Here is a 17,982-nt window from a genome sequence, read left to right on the forward strand (position 1 = left end):
GGATCGAACCTGGGCCGCCGCGGTGGGAAGTCAGCTTGAGCTATGGCGCAGCCTCAACGTCTGCTTTCTTAGTCATTGTTTGGTAACGGATATTATCTGGTTAACACTTCAACTGTGAATTCTTGAACGATGAATCTTGCAGAAACTCTAGACTCTCGGCCGCGAACAGAACACACACTTGAACATATCCTCTGTTGTGATCTGCGTATCCGTTGCCACGGTAATGCGTGACAATCTCCGGGCAACATTTTGGCTCATACCAGCGTATTCTTTGCTGCGGAAACATGTTTTATTTTGCTGTTTAATGGAAAATTTGTGTTTTCTTAGTAGTAGCTCATCAAAGGACGTCTGGTGCTGGCTCCACTATTCCGGCTTTCAGGCGTCATGGCACAATATTTCAATTACGCAATACCGCTTCCTTCCAAATCGTTTCTAATTCATTATTCACCAATTACCCTGAGTGTTGACGTTGTATAGTCTAAGATAAAGACATCGTCTTAAAATAAGCTATAAAGAACTTATATGCATACATAAATACACACATATACGTACATATATACATACATATACACATACATATATGCACACATGCATACATACATACATAAATACATGCTGTACAACAAGATATTCGTTTGCAATTGATAGAAGAACGTTCAAGTCTGGGTTGATTCTAAACCTCCAACATCCAGTGCCCTGGAAATGAACTGATAACACAGAAATGGATAAAATCAGTAATTTCTTATGACACGGAGTGATTAGCCTACAGTTCCTTGATCCATTATCTGTAATATCAATGTACTTTTTTATTAAAAGCAAAATACTTTTATTACCTGACTTCCAAACAGGGCTCATCACCATGAATACTGTGCTATTCTATACACGGTATGGAAAAGTCATCTGGTATAGTGAAGTTTAAAATGAAATAATTCAAGCTTTCACGTTCTCTGGTGACGTAGGCCAAGCGAGGACCACGTTTCAATGATAATCCAAATTTTGTAAAAGAAAAAACTCGCAAACATGCATTTCGTTAATTAGTTCAGACTTGAGTTTAGATTCAAAGAGGTTGATTGTTTTCGCAGAAATATATGGAAATATTCACTCCATGGCGGGAATATTGCCGGTTGCAAAAAAAAAAAAATAATAAGACCTCCATCATCTCATGGCGTATGGACTGGCTGGTTTCACTGTCGCATCACAATTCGGATTTTCATACCTCAAAAACTTGTTCGTGTAGTATTTAGTCTACATTCTTTAAACTTTAGATAAAATTTAAATGTTAATTATATTGATTCGCTCAAACTCTTATATTACACGAGGGCATAAACTGTTTCCTTTGAGGTTATTTCTTAACAAATGAAAGACTGAATCAAGGGAAATTTAATCACGGTTTATCTAACTGCATTGGTTTTTTTAACTTCTTATTTTTGAATAGATATAGATAATGAAACACAAAGAATGTGAAAGAAAACAATCGTGTTCTCTCTTAAAGTACTCTTCCAACATCGCGGAAAACATAAAATTCATGAAAATTCTTCAACCAGATTAGCTAGTCTCCAGGCCGAGACCAGTCTCCTAAACCTTAGCAATATGAAACAGAATTACAACCACTCAACAGAGAAAGAATTTAAAAGACGCTCCGCTGTTCTGCCCATGTGTCTAAAAATAATGGCAGAGTTTATTCGTCATATATGATCGAGTGTGGCTTGAAGCTCGTTCATTCTTCCACATTTGTTTTCTAATGGTTGTCCTCTGTTGAAGTAACACACTCTTCAGGTAAAATGTTTCGCCTCTGCAGGATAAGACGGATTAAGAAAAAATAACCCCATTTCCATGCGCTACGGAAGCAACACAAAATTCAGTCCTCAATTACGTCTAGTATCGTGCAGACATCTGCTGCCCCAGTAAAAGGAAAAGAAAGAGAATAAGGGGGATTCTGAATTCTGCCAAAACATATGGTAAATGGCTTTATTCGAGAGGTCAATGCCCGGCAACGAAGCTTCCAATAGTCAATGTTAAGGAAATATTTCTCCGTCAGATGGAAGTCTTATTATGTTGCATTACGCGCTGACAACTGGTGACTGCATTAACATAGAATATACGTAGTTATACTTGTTAGCCGACACGTCAGCCATATTCGCAAATATTTTTACGTAATTACAGTTGTTCCACACTCATTAAAAATCAAGATCACGTTTTCCAAACATTTAGCCGCACAAAATAAAAGAAATATAAAACCTAAGCATAACAGTGAACAGATTCACCATAAAATTCTTGGAACTTGAATTGGATTCAACTGGCCAGGGAAAATCGGATCCAGTAACAACCTTTGAGTGATGTTGAAACGCCCAGCTGCAGTAAAGCAGGTTGGGTTGAGGAGTTATGTCTTCTGGGATGTAAGTCAACACAGTACGGTGAAAGCTAACAGACGTTTCGGCGAAATAAACTTGGTACCACCTTCATGCTGGGTTCTAGCCTGGCTTACTCGTCAGACCTGAAGCTGGGGACAACATGTTCATCCAAAATTTCTGTTGGCTTTCACCGGAGCATAACGAAGTTTTTATCCCAGAACATAGTACTCTTCATAAAAACCGGTGTGAGAACTCAAATCCCATAGGACTGGGATTCTCCTCCAGGCAATCGATTGGCCAAGAGGTTCCTATAATTTGTGATACGGCGACTCCTTAACCTCCAACTCCGTCGGTCAGCCAAGAATGCAGCTCTGCATAGCGTTTGAAGTCCCTGTCAGGTAGTAGCCACAGCCGCCGTCTCTACACATGCAGTAAGCTGTATAATATTCGGCCACACTGACAAAAGATTGAATACATTGTCCTCAATCCAGATTAGTCCCGAGTGGCGTACTTAGGCCCAGGGACGTGTCGTGGCGGCCTATCGGATCATTAAATGACAGATATGACTGGATAGCGAAGACACTAGGAATTATGTTTGTAGACCAGAACAGTTGGCTTGAGGAGTGGGACTTCGGTAGGGATGGACTACACATAAACCGAAGTGGAGCGAAGAAACTAGTCCGACGGTATTCCAGAGTATGTGACTTCGGCGGCCGAGGACAATCGGAGCGAGTGACTGCTGCTGAGTGTTAAAAAGGAGGGAACTTCTGAAAGGACGCGGAACATGATTATCAAAGATCCGACGCTAGTCTAGGCGACGACAAGGGGAGAAGAAGTGAGGACGAACCAGACAAGGACGGAGACAGAAGTGACAAGTGATGAATGTGTAGCCACGGGAGAGCACAAAAGACAGAGGGCAATTCGCTGGCTTCGCTACAAGAGTATCCTCAATAAATTTTTAGAATTTTTGAAATTTAATAGACACTCATAATCCCGATGTTATAATAGGTACGGAGTCATGACTCAGAAGGAAATTAGCAATGTCGAAGTATTTCGGGACGATTACACAACGTTCAGGATAGACAGGAATACTCGAGGTGGTGGAGTGTTCATTTGGGCACAAAATTACATTGCTTGCCGGAACTATGGGTGGACGAGGATTTCGAGATGACAGCAGTCGACGTGAGAGGCAGGGACCCTAAATTTACATGGGAAATTGTAGGCATCTACAGAGCTCCGAAAGAAGACTTGCGAGCTGTAGAAAGACTGGCCGATTATTTAGGAAATTTTACAAAGCGTAGCATTATTGGGGCTAATTTAAACTTGCCTTACGCAACCGATTTCGGGAATGTGGATCAGTTTCAGATAGGAAGAGATCCGGGAGACCGGCCATTTTGACTGAGGCTAAACTGGCTGACGTGGAGAAAATGTTGCAGCGTTCCCCTTCAGCGCAATCAAGAGATTTCGTACGGCAGTGCTCAGAAAGTGATGAAGTTACACCTTCGTGCATATCGTGTTCGCTGTATGTAGGAACTGAAGGACCTGGATAAAGAAAACCGCTTAGTGTACTGTAGATGGTTTCGGACATTTGTTGGCAACCATGGAATTGAAGAGTTTGATCGGTTTTCTTCACTGACGAAGCGTGGTTTCACTTTAGTGGCTACGTGAACTGTCAAAACAATAGGTTTTGGTCATCTGAAAATCCATGTGTTACATGAAAAGCCCTTGCACTGCCAGAAGACTGGAGTGTGGTGTGCTGTATCACATCGTTGAATAGTGGGCCCAATTTCCTTTGAAACAACAGTGAACAGTCCAGTGTACCAAGACATCATTACAAAGTTTATTACGCTTCTTGAAGCTGATGAACGTGAATGTTGGTTGCAGCAACACGGTGCCACATGTCACACATCTACTGAAACCATGTAGTTCTTGCGTGAGTTTTTCGGTGGCCGTCTCATTTCGAAAGGAATGTGACGCCCGCGTTCGCCCAATTTGTCATCTGCAGATTTTTTTCCTTTGGGGGTACCTCAAAGGAATTGTCTATAAAAACAGTCCGCATACACTGGATGGCCTCAAGAGGAACGATGGCGAATAACATCTTCAGTTTACAGGTGCTCCACACATTGGCCTCAAACATGGTAAAAAGAGCTCGCGCATGCATTGCTGAACAGGGAAGCCATTTCGAGCATATGTTGTAAAGACATGGTTTGATTTTGCATTTCTAAGATATAAGGTTATAAACATTAACAGTAAGTGCTGCATGTCTTTTAGTTTGTGCATTAAACCAGCAAAATATAATTGCTTGGTGTGATGTGCACGAATTCTCGATCTCCATGTAGAATGGGAATAAAAATACTGTCGACCTAAAATAGACTAGTCCCGGTGTACGGCAAAGCTAATGATATAGGCCTACAAACCTTTCTCCGGGGTAATTTTGCAATATGGACAAGCAAACGTAGATGTGTTGAGGAAGTATTGAATAATTTCAAGAACATAATACCCCAGTGTATCGAGAGATTTATTCCGCATAAATTGCTGCGAAAGAATTCATTCTCTGATTACTACAATAGAGAAGTAAAAAGGTTTAAGTTAAAGGCCACAAAAGCATATAATAGACGAAAATTAGAACAGCAGTACAGAGAGGAACTGAAACGACTATAAAAGCAGTTGCTATCAGCCAAACAAAATGCACAGGAGAAATTTTTAAGGACTGTAAAAAAATGAGCTCTACAAGCAGGTAAAAAGACGCAGAGGAAACAAGGGAAATGTTCCTGCAATCAAATATGTTGATGGGCGGCTGGTTACTGATTCCATAGAAACTTCTATTATTCTTCTTCCGTATTCAGCTGTGAGCGTAGCATCCCGCAAATACAACACGCTATCACAGGGGAACCCTTCGCAGCTACTATCAAAATTATTAGGAAGAGGTTAGCAGCGATAGGTAAAAACAATCAGTGGGGCCAGAAATGTGAAATGGTGAAATGTTAAAACTGGGTGGGGAAGCCATGATTCCATACCTTGCTCATTTATTGGCTGTAACAATTAATAATGCCACTAAGTGACTGAAAAAGAGTCATAGTTATTCGTATTTGCAAACGGGGTGATCGATCGCAGGTCTCAAATTACAGACCCGTCGGTTTAACCCCAATAGTCTGCAAGCAAATGGAACACGTTATAGCATCGTACCTGAGGAAAATATGGGATAAAAAGAATTGGTTATTTCAGGGTCAGCATGAATTCAGGCCGGGATATTCATGTGAAAGTCAAGTAATCACGGTTTGTCAGGACATTGCAGACTCACTGAAGGAGGTAGGATAGACGCTATTATAATAGATTTTTCGAAGATTTTCGATTTAGTTCCCCATGATGGGCTGCTTACGAAAATTGCGGACTCAGGAGTGGACTCGAATTTAGTTGTATGAATAAGGGAATTCCTTTTGGAGTAGGAGAGCAATTACCGGAGGAAGGCAGAATAACGTCAGGAGTACCACAAGGAAGTGCACTGGGTCCACTGCTGTCTCTCGCGTACGTACAGAGAGAGTTAGAGTAGGAGGGCAATTACCGCAGGAAGGCAGAATAACGTCAGGAGTACCGCAAAGAAATACACTGCGTCCACTGCTGTTCCTCGCGTACGTACACAGAGAGTTAGAGTAGGAGGGCAGTTACCGGAGGAAGTCAGAGTAACGTCAGGAGTACCGCAAGGAAGTGCACTGGGTCCACTGCTGTTCCTCGCGTACGTACACAGAAAGTTAGAGTAGGAGGGCAGTTACTGGAGGAAGTCAGAGTAACGAACGTCAGGAGTACCGCAAGGGAGTGCACTCGGTCCACACCTGTTCTCGCGTACGTAAATGTTATTTGGAGAAATACTGAGTCAACTGTTAGACTTTTCGCAGATGACTGTATAATGTATAGGAAGATTACAACTAGTAAAGATACGGAAAAGTTGCAGATAGAGCTGAACAGACTTGGTGAATGGGCGACTGAAAACGTGATGATAAATAATCCAAGTAAAAGCAAGGCAGTTTTTTTCACGAGGGCCAGAGTGACGGAACTGCTAAATTATTCGTTGGGGGACACAGTATTTCCTGAAGCTAGCAGTTGTCAATATCTGGGAATAATTTTACGTAGCGATCTACGTTGGGCTGATCAAGTTAATTAAATTAATGCTAAAAAAGCCTGGAAGGCACTTCATTTTACAATGCGTATGCTAAAAACGGGAAATAGCAACAATAATGTTTGGCCTACACAACTTTAGTGCGTCCTAAGTAGAAAGGAAGGAGAAGTGTAGGTAGGTCCAGAGCTCGATGAATGGGAGAAACTGGAACCGGCTGCGAAAATAATCTGTAATACATAATTAAATACATAGAGCGAAAATGTACATATGCGTACATATACACAAAGACATGTGGTTAGCTCCATTTGTTTGCGCGCCACAATTTTTCAAAACCCCGAAGGGACTTTGTGAACACACTGTATATTGTAACGGATTTGATCAAAGCATTGTTAGGCAAGAGCTCAATAAAGACATTCCAACACACGCACCACGCAACAATAGAGGAAATTGTGTTTTATGTGGTCTGCACTACGCAACAATCGTCAGCTCTGTTTTCTATGTGGTCCGTGCGGAGTCTATATAACGATAGCCTGTAGCTAGGATTAGATCAGAGTTCAGCTGAGAGAACCGACCCAGAGTTAATTGTCGGTAGGACATAGCCACGGGAGGTTCGTAGTTGAAGAAGAATTACAAGTCTACCTGTGAAAACTTAATGTATGATTAGAAGATTTAGTCACAGGGAGCCCAGGAAACTAGAGTTCAGATTTCGGACGAGAAGAATTCAAAAGGCAGCTGAATAGTTTAGGTGTTAACAGACATTGAAAACGTTATTCGTGTGTAATAGTTACAGTAATATTATGAGTGTGAGAACTAATCGTAGTTACGAGTGGTGAATATCCAATAAATCCAATCATCCTATCTAGAGTCCGTTGTATTTGTCACGCGTACCCCCCTACACGTGACAATATACACATACATACATAAATGCTGTAAGCTACTTGTGTGTCATTATAATGCTTATATTTGCAAGGACTATAAGAGATAAGCCCAAGTTTTAGGACGCAAATAACGTGGAAACTTCTAACACCAGAATTCACATCTGGGCACGTATAAAGTTATGACACTCTCCACACTAAATATGATAGAAGCTATAGACGGTGTGATTTACTTTTGTTTAAGCAGCCGTCTGCGAGTAGTTGGTTTCCAAGCGGTCACCGACCCTGCATATTGTAATTTGCTGACAGTCTCTGTGTAAGTAAAGCTGGTCTGTTCGACATCATTGGAAAGCTCAATGCATTTTTCTCACAGAGCTGCTGTAATCATAGAAGTACTTTCATATTTTTGCAGGAACACAATTACACTAAAAACAAAACACAGTTAAGTAGCGACACTGTCACAGAGGAGTGTAACTTGGTCTCTAACATTCAGAAAACAACTTAAGAGCATGTAATAACAGGCTACGGAGCAGATATTTCAACAGAAGGAGGATGAAATAATAGAAGATTGGAGAGAAAATGCGTAATGAGCTTCATAGCTTGCCCTCTTCACCAAATATAGACCCATCAAGTCGAGAAGAATGAAATGGACAGGGCATGCAGCACGCGTAGGGAAAAGTGGAATGCATACAGGATTTTGGTGGGCAAGCTAGAATGAAATATACCACTAGGAAGCCTTGGTAAAAGGTAGGATAATATTAAATGTATCTTAGAGAGATAGCGGTCTCCGTAGTCTAGGGGTAACGTTCCCACCTCATGACTCAAGGTACGCGGGTTCAAACCCGGCGGAGGTCGTGGAATTTTTAAGAGCGGAAAAATTCAGGGAACAAGTCCTCAGGGAGGCACTTTAAGCCGTGAGTCCCGTGTCGTAGATTTACGGCACGTCTCTAGGAGACCTCTAAGCAAAATTAGGCAACACATTTCCCACCCAAGTAGTTTCCAATGTCTCTGGTAGATGGGGGAAATATCAGGTACCGAGGGCCGACCTCGTTGGTTGAACGGTGCTGATAATGTGGACGCGCCTTTATAAATCCTCAGTCGGACAGCGGAAAACGCACCTCGCTTCATTGTTGCGTAATCGCCGTGTTTGCAGAGGCGTTGCTGGGCAACGCTGCCGAGAGATATTTACTGCAAAGCTACGTAACAACAAGTGCGCTTCGGCTCGGCTAGGCACAGCACGGAGAAACACCACTTTCCTTACTTTTGCATAACCTCGTTCTACTGTTGCGCAACTTGGCAACCGACCGTTTATCAAGGGTCTGTCCTCGTGGTAACTGGTTCCACATCCCGTTGCCCAACATCGGTTTGACATGTCACACTATATATATATATTGTATATATAACGAGTGCCCTACTATGTTAACACATACAAAATCTATAGAATGGAGTCCTTATTCCACCACGAATGCTCATTAATATTTTATTTTCCCACCTTCAAGCTGTTAAATGATATTTCTATACAAATTGATTGATGGATATTTTAGTCTCACCAGGGCACAGAAATCTAAACAAACGATCAGCTATTGGTAGAAACCCGACTTTCTGGTTTACTTCACATGTCAATTCGCTTCACTGACATGGAACCAGTATTCAGTAACCTTACATTTCGCTAACAAATAACCAACTTCAACGTGAACACGCCCAGGTCTCAACTTGTGGAACAATTTAAAGTAAGCCTTTAGAGTTCTCTTGAATATTTGATTTGGAGGACACACCATTCACTAGCAGTTTGGGAGTTTAGTTACCACCTAAAACGAATTTTGTTGTTCCTTATGAATGCAAAACTTAGTATTTCATGTTAAATGAGGAACACAAACCAAAGGTGATAGTTGAGAAGAATATTAAGACCCAAAAAGAGGAAGTGGCAGGAGGCTGGAGAAAACTGCATAGCGAGGAGCTTCATACCTTGTACTCCGCGGCAGATATGACTAGGGCGATCAAGCCAAGGACGACGAGGTGGGCGAGGAGTGTAGTACGTACGGAAGGAAAAGAAAGTCCTACAATATTTTTGCATGAAAACGCGAAGGAAGGCGGTCATTGTGAAGATCTAGGTGTAGATGGAAGAGTTATATTAAATGGATGTTAAATAAATAGGATTGAAGTGGACTGGATTCATGTGGCTCAGAAAAGGAGACAGCAGCGGGTTGTGATCATAGTAATGGATTTTCAGGTTCTGTAAAATGGGAATTTCTTGACTCTTTGAGCATTACTAATTTATCAAGAAGGACCTTTTTCTTTTCAGTTAGTTACAGTGCGATCTCATTTTATGAGAATTTAAATTTTGCAACACAAAAAAAAATATTACTAATGTCTCATTTTATACGCCAAGTTGAAACAATGAGAATTCGAGAACAAAATTGGCCAGAATTATGTTTGTGCTCTTCTTACGAGAGAAGTCCTGAATTACGCCAGGTTTTCAGTAACGCATCCTCCCATAAAATACCATCGACTGTACGTAAGGAGTTAGTTGGTTAGTTAGTTTTTTAATTCGCATAATGGGGGGGGTGGAGTCCAACTGGGTCCANCCGCTTGAGCTATGGAGCGGCCTGGTTGGTTAGTTAGTTAGTTAGTTAGTTAGTTAGTTAGTTAGTTAGTTAGTTAGTTAGTTATACTAGGCAAACACATAGTGCTGACTGAATGACTGGAGTGACTGGAATGGCAGACCGACAGAAATCACTACGAAATTTTACCGAAACTTGTAGATTAGTGTTGAGATAAAAGGTAAAGTAATGCTATTCCTGTAACAAGCCGTGAAGGCCCATAGGGTTGTGAGACGTCGAGGTTCCCACATTTTCTCTAGACAATCGGCTCACAGTTGGCGGTAAAATTTTCCCCCTTATGCGCCGACCGCCGTTTACTCCCTAGCAAGATTCCTGGTTCTCATTTCTGTTAAGAGTCGACTCCAGGGCCATAGCGCGGCTGGAAGGATTAGATAAGTTGAAAAATTCACCTCAACGGGAATCGAACCCGCGACATTCCGGCTTGTAGCGTAGTGCCTCAACCAACTACGCTACCACTTGCTCCGATTAGTGTTGAGGTATGGAATTAAAATCTTAAATTTCAGCGAAACTGGTAATAATATTTTCGAAAACACGAGGTCCTGGAACATTTCAGCATATCGTTTTCTATTATTATTATTATTAGACGCTCACACGCACACACGAGCACTCATGTATCTTTATGGTATTCAGCCGTTTCGCTATAAAGCAGAAATGCGCATTGTAAGTGAAATGTGTCCGTACTTACTGGCATGCGTCACGCAGAAACCGTATGTACTAAGAAGGTTACAGCATTCAAGGGCTGTATTTCTGCATGTTATGTTTCGTCGCCGGAATCTTGCGAATGCCAGTGTTATGCTGAAGTTTACTGTTCATGTAATTTCCTTTTCTGGGCTCGAATCCCTATGACCTATTAAAGGCTATACTTCTTACAACCCTCCTTTAATAATTTGTAGTTTCGACATCTAACTTCAATATACAAAGAAATGTAAATGTGTAGAATAAGCTTGATTCTTTGCGGCCTCATTCTTGGGAACCGTTTTGTTGTCTTGTTTAATGCTTCGCTGAACAGCTTGAAAAACAACGATTTAATGTTCTAGGAAGATCTAATGGCCTAATTCCCTCCTATTCGACACTGACAACGTAAAAAATTACGCCTCCAACAATTCTTCTATTGTCACGTGTGTATTCGTGGCAGCGGTAACGTTTCTGCCGAGCCGTTGTCTTGCAACGACAGAAACATACAGACGCACAGGCTAATGAAAGGGTTTTATGAAATAGCCGTTGAGATGGGCTCCGTTGCAATGATATACATACCAAGTTTCATAAAGACGAGTTCAGGCATTTAGAAATTAATAGGGGAGCAAATACACAGATACACAGACAGCGTCGTCATTTTATAAGTCCTTATTCTCTCGAAATAGGGAAAGTATGCTAAAAATGCGTGAACAAGGAAATTATGCTGTCATAACTGAAGTGGCATTTATTTTGTTGGAGAGAAATAGCGGGAAATTTTGCTTTAAAAAAATTGCAGTATATTATGACTGGCCTCTCCAATCTTAACAGACGAAACCTGTTGGATTTTATAACATTTATTGTTCCCTTTATTCCCTTTTTATTTAGGGATGGTTCCACTCATCAGTGCTTTAGCATGTGCCCTTTCCGACACAAGACACATGTCAGTGACTCTCACTTTGTCTCCGGAGGGCCGCAGTCAAACTGGCTAACAGCAAAGAGTAATTGCCTCCATGAGTGAAATTCATGTTGTGTTGACAGAATACGTGCTGGATGGCAGAGGAAACGGGGTTCAATTCTCGGCAGGGGCAAGAGATTTTTCTCTTCTCCACAGCGTCCAGCCCGGATCTGGGGCGATCCAGCCTTCTATACAACGCGTACCGGGGATCCTTTCCCCGGAGGTAAAGGGGTCGGGGCGTGAAATTGACCATTTTCCTGCATTTAATGTAGAGGCTAAGAATGGGGGAACTATACTACCACTCCCCCACCTCTTCATCGAATGATGCTTAATTAATTATGTGTAGGAATAACATTAGCTCACCTTACTTGTAACTAATTAAATAACAGCTAACATAAGATCCCGCCACAAAATACGATCCTGAGCCAATAAAATTCAATTCACATTCTCACAACAAATATATTGTGATGTATAGACACGTTGTTAAGCAACGGCCGCGAAGAAAACAACAAGGATTTAACAGCTTTGTCGTGCAAGCAGTTCTTAGTCCATGTTTTTTTTTTTTTTGCGTTCTGTTTTCGTACAATGCAGTACTGCTTACTCATGGTCCAGTTCTTTCCTTAGAATAAATTATTTTAAATTATAGATTTCGTGGCGGTGAAGTTCCATATTGTGGTGTTTGGTATAATGGAACATGGCAGCCATTTTCCTCTAAAACATCAGCAACCTCTCACCCTGGAACCACAACCCATAAGACCACTATATGAAACACACCACCATGTTAGAAACCAAAAAATGCATGTTATAATTACTTACTTACTTACTTACTTATGGAGCCGAGCCCTTTTTGAGGAGCCGCCAATTCTGCAGTTACTCAAGAATTTCCCAGCATTTTATGGAGCCAGAAGGTTCATCACCGTGATCACAAGAGCCCTCCACTGGTCCCTATCCTGAGCCAGATCTATCCAATGCATACTGTCCCATCCTATCTCTCTAAGATCCATTCTAATATTGTCCACCCACCTACGCCTTGGTCTTCCCTGTGGTCTCTTTCCTTCTGGCTTTTCCACCAATATCCTATACGCATTCCTCGCTCCCCCATTCTTGCTACATTCCCTGCCCACCTCATCCTCCTTGACTTGATCATTCTAATTATACTTGGAGAAGAGTACAAGTTATGAAGCTCCTCATTATGCAGTTTTCTCCAACCTCCTGTGATTTCATCTCTCTTTGGTCCAAATATTCTCCTCAACACCCTGTTCTCAAACACCCTCAGTCTATGTTCCTCCCTTAATGCCAGAGACCAAGTTTCACACCCATACAGAAGCATGTTATTATATGCAACAGAAATGGTTAATAGTGTGTTTTCTGATAGTTGTAATGCATGTTGTTCCTTCGGTAGAAGGGATTGCGTCTACAACTACAAAACTATTTTGTGTTATTTCGAGCATGAAAAGCGGTTAAATGTTTTCATAACGGTCTATATTACATAAATATTCAAAGGCAACAACTAAATTGCGTCAAATTAGAACCGTACAAATATTATGTTTTCGGACATTATCCATCGTATTGTCTTTATCTAAAAATCGTCCTGTTTATTTTTCAAAACATAACGTTTCGAGACTGGATTCTGTCTCCGTCTTCAGGTAAAACCTACTCTGATGAGGCCAATAGATAGAGCTAGTCCATATCTCCGGGCACCTATTCCAGTTTCAAGAAGGGACACACAAATCAAGCAACACCGACACAGACCATCTGCGATAGCTAAGAAAATATTAAATTATTGAAACTCCACATCTATGAGTTCTAGCATCAGAGAAGTGTACTTTTAATTTCTTTAAGACTTCGATTAAGAATTTGTTAAAGAGCTGTCATTTCTAGTTAACAGTTTACACCTAACTCCTAAGTTCAAAGAATGTAAATGTGTAAATAATAATTCCATTGTGAATTTCAGAAGCTGGATATGAGTGCAATCGTTCACCTCTACGGATCCCTCTTGCTCGCACTACTTCATCCCACAGCTCTGTCGGAATTTTTTTATCTGCGAGCCGACAGAGCTATCCCTTCCGCAGGCAGGCCAGGAGGCCATGCCAACAGCATGGATTTCTGTTCTGTCTAGCTCCTAATGTATATAGTAGTAATGCCTGGCGCCTCTCTCTCTCCTCGCCAGCTGGCGACCCTCCCCCCCCTTCCCGTCCTCGCGCCATCCATCGCGCTACAGCATCCCAGCGGGTCGAGGCAAAACATCTGGTAACAAAACGACCCTCGAAAAGCCTGACTCGATCGCTTGTTCTTTTCATCTAGGGATGGGGTAGGGAGGCGTGGTTTTAACTGACACCTTACTGGTTCTGTGACCAGTGCCCAAAACTTTAACAACCCTAGGGACCAGGAATTCCTTACGACGACCCCAACACTCGACCTTTATGTCCCTTTCTTTCCTCTTTTTTTTTTTTTTTTAAGCCATACCACCTAGTTCAACCTGCTTCACTTGGGGGCCGATGGACAAGTTACGCGACTTGGTAAATAATGTAGTTTGCTCTGCTTTACTTTCCTCCTACTCTCCCTCTTGGTTGCCGGTTCGTTAAACTTCATGCGGGATGGCAAGTGAGGTGTGAGTCATCTACAGCCCTTTCCTCTTTTCTACACTAAACTATTTCTATCTTTTAGGGCACACACACGTCTTACACAATACCCGCAAAAAAACACAAGATGCACACAATTTACTTCATTGGGCACCGTGGGTACCTAAATTATTCAGAGCAGTGTGGAAACAAAACAGACTGAAATAACGGTTACCCCTACGTAGTTTCCCCTTCGTGTTTCTTTTTTCCGTGCCAAAAAAAAAGAGAGATGGACGGGCGGAGACAAGGTTCCAGTAAAAGAAATCAATGGTGCACAGATGTCGATGCTACAAATCAAGTTTCACGCATACATTGAAAACCATTAGCAGGCTACAAAGGAAGCTGCCTAGTCAGTGGCAGGTGGAAAGCCATTATTCGTTCTTTTTATCATAGTTAGCGCCTGCGTACACTTCCTAAATTTGGTACGCTCGAGTCTTAATGAAACAGTCAATTTAAATACAAATTCGTCCACGGTTTTAGTCTCATTTTCCACTCAGGTCAACATTTAGAGGTAAATGTAAGGGATGCAGTTGTCCCTGTACTTAATTAATTAAACACCAAGCCACGGAAACGTATCGAGGAGTGGAGGTATAACTCAACAATTCTTGACTTCGGCATAACATGGAGGTGAGTGGTCATCTTCACGCAAAATTTGTTTTGTGCGATCTAATTTTTACGTTTATAGAGCGCAAATGAAAAGACAGAAGATTCTGGGCACAATGGTACCAACATGAGTCGAATTCAATCTCCTCTTAATTTCCTCCTGAATCTGTTTTAATTTGTTACTGTCGGTCCCAAATATCTGAACTGTGCCATATTTTCAAAATATCTGTTAGCTATATACATGTCAAGATTTTGCCCTGCATACTGGTGACGAGACAGCGGTATATACTTAGTTTTCTCTGTGATTACTTCCAGACCAACTTCCTTCCTTACTTCCTTACTTACTTACTTATTTACTTACTCATATAGCTGAGCCCTTTTTGAGGAGCCGTCAATTCTGCAGCTACTCAAGAATTTCCCAGCATTTTATGGAGCCCAAAGGTTAATTATCGTGTTCACGAGAGCTTTCCACTGGTCCCTATCCGGAGCCAGATCCATCCAATCAATACCATCAGATCATATCTCTCTAAGATCCATTTATTATTGTCCATCCACCTACGCCTTGGTCTTCCCAGTGGTCTCTTTCTTTCTGACTTTCCGACCAATATCCTATACGCATTCCCGTCTACCCATTCGTGCTACATGCCCTGCCCACATCATCCTCCTTGACTTGATAAGTCTAATTATACTCCGAGAAGAGTACAAGGTATGAAGCTCCTAATTATGCAGTTTTCTCAAACCTCCGGTCACTTCATCTCTCTTCGGACCAAATATTCTCCTAAACACCCTGTTCTCAAACACCCTCAGTCTATGTTCCTCCCTTAATGTCAGAGACCAAGTGTCACACCCATACAGAACCACAGGCAAAATTATAGTTTTGTATATTATAATGTTTATGTTTTTGGACAGCAGACGAGAAGACAAAAGGTTCTGGACTGAATGGTAGCAACCATACCCGAGTTCAATCTTCTCTCAATTTCCTCCTGAATCAGGTTTTGATTTCTTATCGTCGCTCCAAAACATCTGAATTGTATCACATATTCAAAACATCTGTTTCCTATCTTTATGTCAGGATTTTACATGCATTTTGGTGACGAGACAGCAACATATACTTAGTTTTCTCTGTGTTTACTTCTAGACCAACCTCTTTACTTGCGTCAATTAAAAGTTTGTGTGTTTTCCTTTATGGTATCTACATTATCACCCAGTAGATTAACTTCATAAGCATAGGCCAACAGCTGATGTGTCCCGTTTAATTTCAGCCCCACCTGGTTTCCCTGGACCTTCCTAATGGAATATTCTAAAGCAAATTTGAAAAGGAGTGGCGATAAAGCATCTCCTTGTCTTAGACCATTCTGGATAGGAAATTTACCAGACAGATGTTTACCTATACGGACTTTAATATAAGTTCCGTTTAAGCACATTTTAATCAACTGAACTAGTTTCATGGGCATCCCAAACCCTATCAGAATATTGTACAATACTTCCTTTGGCACAATAGATCACTGTAGTAGAGGTGCAAGGGCCAAGAAGGCCCACCCCTTGTACATTCATTCATACATTGAATACTTCCTCCCTAACTGAATCATAGGCTTTCTTTAAGTCTACAAATAGCTGATGTACTGTCTCATTTTACTCCTATTTTTTCTCCAATGTCTGACGAATTTTTGGAAGAGGCTGTGGACCTGTCGTCTGACAGATTACTGATGAATGAATGAATATCTGATGAATGCAAAAATCTGATCTGTAGTTGATCTGTTACGTCGAAACCCACACTGATGATCCCCAATAATTTCATCTATGTATGGACTTAACGTTGAGAGGAGAATATTGGACAAAATTTTGTATGATGTTGTTAGCAGTGATATCCCTCGATAATTTCTGCAGTCAGTTTTATCACCCTCCTTGTGAACTGGTACAATAATAGACTCCTCCCACTGATCAGGTAATTTGTTCCTTATGCCAAATAGAAGTAATCAGACTGTGCATCTTAGAACGTAATATTTCGCCTCTTGCTTGAGTACGTTCTGCCGGAATTTGATCACTACCTGGCGATTTATACGGTTTCAATTTTGCAATAGCACTTTCAAACTCAAAAGGGCTAGGATTAGGTATTAACGGCGCAGCTGTATCGATTTCTGTCTGCCCAACAGCACTGACCCTATGTACATTCAATAACTGAGAGAAGTAGTTCTTCCACCTATTCAAAATGTTGTGGGACTCTGCAAGCAGATCACAATTCTCATCCTTCACTAAGTTATTGCTAGGCTGGTAACCCCTCTTAAAGTCATTTATTCCTCTGTATAGGTCTCTAATGTTCTTGTTCTTACTGTTCATTGCAAGCTCATCAATTTTGTCTTTCAGTTATTCCTTCTTTTTGTTCCTGAAATGCCTGCTGGTTTCGCGTCTTATATTGTTCAGATTATCCCCATTTAACTCGCTTGGATCCTGTAACTATTGCAATTTGGCCTGCTTTCTTTGATCTTATAATTTTGAGCATCCTTCATTGAACCATGGCTTATGCTTCGTCAGTTCATAATAACCTAGACTCTCTTTGGCAGACATTTTTATGTTCTCTGTAATAGTTTCCCAAGCTTTATTAACATCCACCTCAGTTTCCAGGTTTTCCAAAGCAGTGAACCTATTTGAGATTTCAACACAATACTGCTCTTTACCCTCTACCTCATTTAATTTCTTGAGATTGAACCTCTCCATATGAACTCTGTGTGTTATTTTTTGCTAACTGCCAGTCTTTCCCTAACCTTTGCCACCACCAANCATAAAGAGTTTATTTACATATTACACGGGTCTAATCTAAAGGGGCAATACCGGCAATGTCCGATTATATTTTGTTTCCTTCCAGCGGAACCCCAGTTTCAAAATAATTTTCTTTAATGTGGAGATGCATCCCTGAAAATCTAACGTTTTCTTCAAATTTTCGTGAACTTTTTCAGGGTAGGTCTCCGTTTTTCGACTATGTAGAAGTCATTAATTGTTCTTCGCACCACAGACACGTTAAAGTCGTCCAAAGTGGCTATTGAAAATTTCCTGCGTCTTTCTTTATGGGATGCCGAAAAGGAAGTGGAAGTCCCAGATTCGATATTTTTTGTTTCTCTTATTATGCTTCTGACACTACTTTCCGATACACCTGTTGCCTTTGCTACTTC

This window comes from Cryptotermes secundus, unplaced genomic scaffold (assembly GCF_002891405.2).
Source record: "Cryptotermes secundus unplaced genomic scaffold, Csec_1.0 scaffold308, whole genome shotgun sequence".
NCBI lineage: Eukaryota > Metazoa > Arthropoda > Insecta > Blattodea > Kalotermitidae > Cryptotermes > Cryptotermes secundus.